This window comes from Cricetulus griseus, chromosome 2 (genome assembly GCF_003668045.3).
Source record: "Cricetulus griseus strain 17A/GY chromosome 2, alternate assembly CriGri-PICRH-1.0, whole genome shotgun sequence".
In the NCBI taxonomy this organism is placed as follows: Eukaryota; Metazoa; Chordata; class Mammalia; order Rodentia; family Cricetidae; genus Cricetulus; species Cricetulus griseus.
The window spans coordinates 133,732,454-133,742,267 of NC_048595.1; the positions used below are offsets into that span (position 1 = coordinate 133,732,454).

Consider the following 9,814-nt stretch of genomic DNA (forward strand, 5'->3'; position numbering starts at 1 on the left):
GTCAGAATTCTCTTATTCTGGTAGGCTCATCTATACATTCCCCCCTGGCTACTGGCTAATCAGCATTTTATTAAACCAATACAAGTGACAAATCTTTACAATGAACAAGAGTATTATCCCACATGAGGCATGGGACATGCATGTGTACCTCACTCTCTGCTTGGGTGCAACTATGGCTGCAAGGTCTGAGACAATAGAAGGAGACAGTTTAGCTACAAAGGAGCATTTAGAAAGAATGTGATTGTGATGGCTACAAAGGATAACACAAGATTTTAAGGAACTTTCTTGGCTATTGTCCCCATTGTCATTGTTTATTATGGTACTTGGGATCAACACCAGGACTTCAGCAACACTAATTAATCCACTTTATTCCAAGGTGGGAGCTGTGTCTCAACCACAGACTTTAACTGTTTATCCTCCTCAAGTGTTTCCTTTATTTCTGTTTTTTTGGTAGGGTTTTGTCCTGGTTCTTCTGTGGCATTTCTTGATCCTTTGTCTCCAGAGTTTAGCAAAGATTGACACCATTACATGATGAAGGGAAAGGCCAGGGAGAATTCTCAGCCTGTGCAAAGGCAAGTACCAATGTATTCTATATTTTCTATCATCTGTTCCTGCTGACCTTCTCTGGAAACCTTGTAAATCAAGGGAAAAAGTTTACAGATTTACATCTACAGTAAACCAGGAAATAATCAATATCACAGAGGGCCACATAGATGAAAACCTTCCTGCTTCTGCCAGTCTGTTTGCTTTTTTTCCTTTTACTACATGCTAGTAGGTCTAATTTTTGCTAAGCCTGAATTTAACAGAGAGCTCACTAGACTGCATCTTTAGATGCAATTTAGCTGGAAAGTGAGGCTGAAAACAGTGATTACCTGCTGCATAAGAAATTTACAGTGGTCTATTTCCTAATAGTTAATCACTAGAGTCACAGAGAGAAGCCTGTTGAGCAGACAGAAGCATTCCCTAGTTGAAAGTTCATAAATGGGTAGACAAGTGGGAGGAAGGCAGTATGGTCTGTAGATGTCTTAGGTTGAGGTGTTATGTGTAACAGGCTGCATTTGGAAATATCATACACATTTGCATTTGTACATATGAGACTCCTTCTCAAATGTTCATCAAACCAGGAGTGTAAACACTGTTATTTGAAGTCAATATCTCAAAACACTAGTACACCTGATGTCCCTACAGGTTTGAGGGATTATAGTCTGTCACTATTTATCACAAGTTTTGTCCATCCAGATTCTATGACCCAACCTTTGGTTAGATTAATATCAGAGTGCATGTGGATTGACAAGTTACACAAACCAAAGGACAAAGCTCATCTCACCCACAACAGGTGATTAATTTGAATCCTGATATTTATCTAATGAGCATCAATGTTTAAAATTAAATCATAATTTCATTTTGAAATTCAAAATCATTTGAATCATAAATTCAAAAATCATTAAAATCATAATATAAATACCTTCCATAAATACTGAACAAAGCCTCATCATAGAAAAATGAAAATGAAGTGAGAATCCAATGCCTATGTATGTGCTTGTAAATCCTGCACATCATAGCAGTTGTTAGTGGATGTGAGATCATAGATATATTTTTTGCAAAATCCATAAAAAATAATATGGCATGTGTCTAGATTGTTCATGCACCAATTGAGAAAAACTTATGTAAGGAGAAGAGCCTCTATACCATTTACTCCCAACCTGCTAAAGTTTGGACACTTTAATATAGTTCCTCATATGATTGTGACCCCCAACAGTAAAATTATATTTGTTGCTACTTCAGAATTATAATTTTGCTTCTGTTACAAATCATAATATAAATATCTTAAATGTTACCTTCAATCAGCAGATGGATTGCAAACCACAGCCTGAGAAATGTTCTGTACCTTGGCATCCTTCTATTTTTAGTGATCTATTCATTAAGTTGGCTAGAGGTTATCATACTCCAATCAGAACCACAAGTAATTCCACAGAGGGGCTAATTTCAAATAGAAGATGACTATAAGAAGTTTGAAGGACAGAGCTCAGTGGTGTACTGTGTCATTTAGGTAGAGTTCTGAATGAAAGAGAGAACTGTCCAGTCTCAAAAATTGTTCTACTGCAAACCTGTTGCAACACAGGAAAGTGGTGCCCAAGATTCAAGCTAAATAGGGTCCTAGAATGGTTGGATCTTTGAACTCTGTGGTTTGCTCCCTGAAATGTAACTTGCACATTACAAGGTTTTAGAGTGTTGTGTACAGCAGGCTGATCCCTGCTACTCTGAAATATTAGGGGTTGTCATTTCTGACCTAGATAGTCTAACAGCTGTATCAAGGGAATAACCACAAACATCTCTTGTTGTTCCCCAAATTGCATCTGTGGGAATTTTCAACCCAGTCTATCTATAGAACATTCTAGAGTCATTTGATACGCCAGGTGCCAAAACACATATCAGACCAATTAAAGGAACATTGAACCAGGATTTTTCAGTTTCCTACTTGATTCCAAAGAGAAAAGAGAATTCAGATTGCAAGCCACCAAACCCCCTTCCCACTCCTCACACAAACTTCTGATTTAATTGGTAAATAAGACCTGGAGAGGGAAAGTGAAACTCCAAAGTCACACGGCTTCTCAATAACAAAACCACAATATGAAATATTTCCTACTTGCCAGCAGTTTCTCTAAGTCCTAAGTTATAGGATTTCACTCCTTTAGTATAGCAATTATACATATTGTGCTAGCAGGAAAAGGGGAACCTGTAAGCCCCTATGTGGAGGGTCTTGTCCCAGGCTCATGTCAGAGCATAACACTGCTGGATTGCATATGTAGACACTTAGTCTCAGTCCTCTCTCTTGTACACCACTGCTCTACTGTTGCCCTTTGATAGTCCTTACACAACTATGTAGGGTGTGTCCATAGTAATGACAAGAGATCATAGCACCCTGGAAAATCAGGTGAAGGTATCCTCATTCTACAGAAGGGGAAACTGTTTTGCAAATTCAGGAAGCTTTCCAAGGTTGCACAACCATGATGCCACCTGTTTTGGGGTGTGCTGCCATGCTGGGTAGTACACAGAGGGCCCAATCTTTCCCTCTAAAGGATCTGTGGTCTTCATGCCACAGATGAGGACAGTGAGGCTGAAACAGAGACTCTGTCTCCTCTGGCCTGCTGTGTCTCAGAGGCCATCTCCTGTGCCCTCACCTTTCATTTGCTGCAACAAAGCAGCTGTCCCCACTTCTGTAACCCTGCCACTGATTCCACCTCTTCTCCAAGAATCTAGCCTGAGGAATTCTAGGCCAAATCTGTGTTGCTGGTAAGTCCAGAAAGAAGGATCTTATTCCAGGGACTCCTGCAGATCTTTATTTCATGGACAGACCACATTTTCAAGACTGGACTCAGGGGACAGCTCTATTCTCTGCTGCTCAGAGACAATAAGCTAAGCAAGAGAAATACCATGTGTGCTGTGTTACTCTATGAGGTAGGGTGCTATAGTCAAAATAGCTTCTTTCTCACCTACTCACCAGTCATGTGACCTCTATCAACCTCAGTGATTTTTTTGTAAAGCAATAAAGTGACCTCTACCCTATAGCAATGTTTTAGATAAAAAATGACATAACTGACATGTGGTAAACAACACACTGCTATTTCATGCCTCTCTTTCAATCTACTTCCTCAAGGGAATGCTTAGGCAAAGGAAAATGCTAGATCAATCTAGAGTCTCTGGAAGGTTCTGAATTCCATCTTGACTGAGCCATTTGCTGGTTGGAAGTATCTAGTCATTGCATTACTTAGAACCTTAGTGTCTTTATGACATCTATAGTGTCAGGATGAAGACACTCCTGTCTTTCTCTGTTGAGGGGGTGTGAGAAGACTTGCTATACCACACCCAGATAGGAAAATGTTAACATCCTTATAAACCAACTCATGTTCAAATGTAGCCGGCCTCCTCTTGAGGACATTCAACTAATAAGGCTCTACAAGTTCATTCACTGTATCACTGTGTTAGTGGACAGAAAGTGAAAAAATTGAAAAATTCATGATCTGGTATCTGAATTAGTGTATCTTTAGCTTTAGGATTATGAGGATTATTGAGGATTATGAGGCTATTTTTTTTTTTAACACAGGAGAACAGTTCTGTTCTGATATGGAGTGAAGGTATGTCTGACATTGTTATAATTTCCCCGTTACTACTTAGCATCTGAGTGTGAGGAACATCTTCAAACCTTGAGGAGCTGAAGATGAATACAAATTCTAACTGAGATCAAGAAATTCTGACTTAGTGTTTCTTATATATCCAGCTTCTAAGTTGAGATGGTATCTCATGTTGGACAGCAAGAAGCTGGCCTGGAATTAAATGTGGATTCAATGCCATAGCACAGCAAAAACTGCCTATGTGATCATGGACAGGGCACTGGAAAACTAGGTTCTTATCTCAGACAGGGCTGGGCTTCATAGTCTGGCTATCCTTCATGCTGTAAAATTGCCAGAATAAAGGTGAAGTAATAACACTTCAAGCCTCTGTCAGGAAGTTCAAAGTGAGTGAAGTGACTGTCCAGATGCCTAAGTTGTAGACTAGAGTTCATGTACATAGAGAGTACCTCCCGGGTATAAACTCAACATTACCCAGACACTTCAGTGCCTGTAAAGTAAGAAAAAAATGTTTCCAGTCAGTCCCAATACAAAGGTATCTCTTGGTGCTAGCATCTAATAAAGGGTGAGAGATTACAATGTGAATGTGGGCATGCACCAAAGGATCTCAGTGTGCTGTGGATAAAGACAAATGAGAAATGAGACAAAATGAGAAATTACACTGTGCCCTGGCGTTGTCACATTCTGCCTTGATTTGCTTTTCCCTTGGGAGAATGGAGACACATACAAAGAGCTCCTGCTTGCCTGCTTCTTGCCATCACATTTGACATATGGATTGGAAGCTGGTAGATAGTAGGCTGGTTTAATAGAAAGAGAAGACTTGATTTCATGAAGAATTATACTCTGGAGGCAGTAGGCCAGGTTTGACATGTCACTGAACCTGGCATCAGTTGTCTTTATCCAGCTACTAGCCTGGGACAGATTGAGAAAGATAAATATTGTGAGGAAGACAAGGGTATAGTTTTACCCCAGTTTAAAAGAAGTGACAGCTCCTGAAAATAACTTGCCCCCTCCGATCCTCAGTTTCTTGGTCTAGAATTGGGGTACACTCACTCTATGAATATGAGAGTTATTTATAGGCTTGCTTCTTCCTTGTTGCTCACAGAATCTTGGACACATTTTGACCTGGTGAAAATATCAGGATGAGGAGGACAATGCAATACTCACCAAGCACATACAACACTGTGCCTCCCCCAGAATGAAGCTCCTTGTCAGATTCTGTTCTGAGATACTTCACACAATAGTAGGTCCCAGAGTCAGTAGGTGTGACATTATAGATACGGATGGAAAAGTCCAGGTTGTTTCTCTTTGTAGCATCTGTAACATTTGTGACTCTGGGGAACTTCTCTCCTGTGAAACTATATATTAGGTGCCGACTCTGTCCTGTACCCCTGAACCACTTCATGGGCCCCGCATGGAGCAGGGAGGTCACAGTGCAGTTCAGAGTGGCTGAATCTCCAGCAGCAACAGAAACTGATTTCTCAGGCTGAATCACCTTCAGCTCCCGTGTATCTGTTCCTGCAAGAAACATCAGTTAGTGCTCATCATGATGAAAATACACAGGCTGCTCCATTTTGTGATGAAATACTGTTTATTACTAGAGTTCAGCATGCACATGACTACATGTCTTGAGCCTCTAACACAAGGATTTAACAGATGAGGAAACTGAACAAAGACACTGAGAATTTTATTTTAATTGAAGATGCAATTCTGTTTAAAATTCTCATGCTTTACCCAGTTTCTGTTTGGTTTTCATCTTTTGTGAACATAGCTTATGGCCCTACATGTGTAATATTATTAGATGTGATTGCTTGACTATTATTGACCAGTGAGATATGAACATGGTGCTAGGAATAGTTGGTGAGATGTATATTTTATTACTAGATTCTAGTTGAGGCCCATAACTCACAAAGGGGTCGCTTTACCAGGAGGAGTGATAATGCCATATACTTCTCAATATGCAATAACATGAAACTTAATTAGAGAAATGAAACCTCAGTTTAAGTTACCAGTTGTTAAAATATGTATTTTAATTAAATTAATTTTATGTGTATGGGTATTTTACTTCCATATATATCTATGCACCACATGGATGCCTAGCAGGCAATGAATCTAAAAGAAGTCAGAGTCCTTTGAACTGAAGTTGTATATAGTTGTAGGTAACCATGTGGGTGCTCAGAATCGAACATGGGTCTTACAGCCATTCAGTCCCAAATAAACTAACAGTGGCTTATGGTAATTATAAATTGTTTGGCTTGTTTATGAGGCTTATGGCTAATAAACTCTTACAACTTAATTTAACCCATGATTCTTATCTATATTTAGAACATGGCTTCATACCTTTTCTTAGGAAGGCATTCTCATCTTTCTTTGTCTGTATCTGGCTGGTGACTCATTCTCTGACCTCCTCTTGTCAAAATTCTCCTAGTCTGGTAGCCCAACCTATACTTCTTGCCTGGCTACTGGCCAATTAGCATTTAATTACACCAATATGAGTCACAAACCTTTACAGTGAACAAGGGCATTATTCCACATTGGCCATAGGACTACTGTCTATTCAGGTGCAACTCTGGCTGCAGGGCCTGAGCCAGTTTAGCTACAAAGGGGCATTTACAAACGAATGTGATTGTGATGGTTACAAAGGATAATATAATATTTTGAGGAACTTTCTTAGTTATTGACCCCATTGTCATTTTTTTTATTGTGGTGCTTAGATTCAATACCACCACTTCAGCCATACCAACAATCTACTATATTCCAAAGTAGTAGCTGACTTTAACTGTATATCTTCCTGAGGTAGTTTTCCTTTATTTTTTTCTTTTCTTTTTTGGCAGGGTTTTGTCCTGATTCTTCTGTGATATTTATTGATCTTTTGTCTCCAGAGTTTAGCAAAGATTGTCACCAGTAAATGATGAATGGCAAGGTCAGGTGGAGTGCTCAGCCTGTGCAAAGGCAACTACCAATGTATTCTATATTTTTCTATCATCTGCTCCTGCTGGCCTCCTCTGGAAACCTTTTAAATCCAGGGAAAATTTTAATTTGCATCTATAGTAACCCGGGAAATAAATGACAACACAGAAGGGCCACATAAATAGAAACCTTCCTGATTTCCCTTGTTATTTGCTTTTATTTACATTCTAGTAGTTCTTATATGTGCTTAGCTTGAATTTAACATTGAGAGCTCACCAGCCTGCATCTCTAAATGGGTTTTGGTTGGAATCAGCTTGAGGTTGAAAACAATGGATACCCTCTGCAGAAGGAGTTTACAGTGGTCTATTTCCTAATAGTTAATTCTGTCACAGACAGAATCCTGTTGAGCAGACAGAAACAGCGCCTAAGTGACAGCTCATATATGGTTAGAATAGTGGAAGGAAGGCAGTATGTTCTGTAGATGCCTTGTGCTGAGGTGTTATGTGTAACAGGCTGCATTTGGAAATATCATACACATTTGTATTTGTACATATGAAACTCCTTCTCAAATGTCCATCAAATCAGGAGAATAAACAACTTACTTGAAGTCAAATAAAAAACTGAATTAAAACATCATCATAGAAAGATGAAATTTAATTTAGAATCCCATGGCCAATTATGTGATTACAAATCCAACATGTTATTACAATTCTTACTAGATATGAGATCATATATTTATGCTTTGACACTTTTAGCTACACTTTTAGTGTCTTGATTTATGACATCTGTAGTGTCAGAATGCAGTCACTCCTCCTGTCTTTCTCTATTGAAGGGTTGTAAGAAGACTTGCTATACCCAGCACCAAATAGGAAAATGTTAACATTCTTATAAACCAACTCATGTTCAAATGTAGCAGGCCTCCTCCTGAGGGCATTTGGCTTCTTAAGGACTGTGGGTCTACAAGTTCACAGACTCTATCACTGTTTTAATGTCCACAAAGTGAAACAAATGAAAAACTCATGATCTGGACTCCAAATTAGTGTATCTTTAGCTAATGGACTATGATGCTTTATTTGCACAGGAGAATAGGTCTCAGTTCTAATATGGAGTAAATATATGGCTGATATTGTAGTAACTTTCTTGTTACTCCTTTTAGCAGCTCCTTGGAGAGCTGAATGATAAATGGAAATTATGAATGAGTTCAAGAAATTCTGACTCAGCATCTCTTACATTTTAGGCTTCTAAGTGCAGATGCAGTCTCATGTTGGACAGCAAGAAGCTGGCCTGTAGTTAAATGTGAGATCAAGGCCATATCTCAGCTTTAGGTGCCGTGTGCTCTTGGACACGGCACTAGAAAACTGGGTTCACATTTCAAACAGGGCTGGACTGCATAGTCTGGTTGTCCTTCGTGCTGTAAAATTGCCAGAATAAAGACTAAGAAATAAGGCTTCATGCCTCTATCAGGAAGTTCAAAGTGAGTGAAATGACTTTCCAGATGCCTAAGTTGTAGACTAGACTTCATGTACATGGAGACTACCTCCAGGAAGTAATCCAATATTACCCAGACATTTCAGTGCCTCAGCAAGAAAAAAAAATGTTTGCAGGCAGTCCCAACAAGGTCTACTTTGTTCCCAACATCTAAAGGTAGGGTGAAAGATTCCAGAATGAATGTGGGCATGGACCAAAGGATCCTAGTGTGCTGTGAATGAAGAGAAAAGGAGAAAACCACACTGTGCCCTGGCCTTGTCACATTTTCTTTTACTTGCTTTTCTTCTTGGCACGGTGGAGACACATGTCTTGGGTAAAGAGATCCTGCTTTCCTGCTTCTTGCCACCTCATTTGACATCTAGTGTGGAAGCTAGCATACACTCTGGAGACCGTAGGCCAGGTTCGACCTGTCATTGAACATGGCATCAGCTATCTTTATGAAGCCACTACACTGAGTAAGATTGAGAAAGATAAGTGTTGTGAGACAGAAAAGGTCAGGGATTTACCCCCATTTACCAGACCATGATGGTCATTTACAGGCTTGCTTCTTCCTTGTTGCTCACAGAATCTTGGACACATTTTGACCTGGTGGAGATATGAGGATGAGGAGGACATTGCAGTACTTACCAAGCACATATAACACTGTGCCTTCCCCCGAATGAAGCTCCTTGTCAGATTCTGCTCTGAGATACTTCACACAGTAGTAGGTACCAGAGTCGGTAGGTGTGACATTACTGATGCAGATGGAAAAATCCAGGTTGTTTCTCTTTGTAGTATCTGTAACATTTGTGACTCTGGGGAACTTCTCTCCTGTGAAACTATATATTAGGTGCCGACTCTGTCCTGTACCCCTGAACCACTTCATGGGGCCCACAGGGATAAAGGAGGTCACAGTGCAGTTCAGAGTGGCTGACTCTCCAGCAGCAACAGAGACTGATTTCTCAGGCTGAATCACCTTCAGCTCCCGTGTAGCTGCTCCTGTAGGAAACATCAGTTAGTGCTCATTATGAAGGAAACCCACATGCTCCTCAATTTTGTGATGAAATAGTGTCTGTTACTAGAGATAATTGTGCTTATGATTACACTTCTTCAATCTTGTATCTCTTAACAAAAGATGCAACAGAGAGGAAACAATGACAGAGACAATGAGAACTTGGCATTATTTTAATTGTAACCCAATTCTCAGTAACTGTGACACTTCTGAACACTTCTTGTCTAGACTTTGGAGATCTGGTAAGACTGTAATATACTGTACTCACTGTACTGTACCAATGGACCAAGATCAT

The 9,814-nt window shown here is 39.7% G+C and overlaps 1 pseudogene; it reads right to left on the reverse strand.

The window, feature by feature from the left end:
- LOC100772779 overlaps positions 1-9,519 on the reverse strand; it is a 69,355-nt pseudogene extending 59,836 nt beyond the window's left edge.
- Between the last annotated feature and the right edge of the window lie 295 nt (positions 9,520-9,814).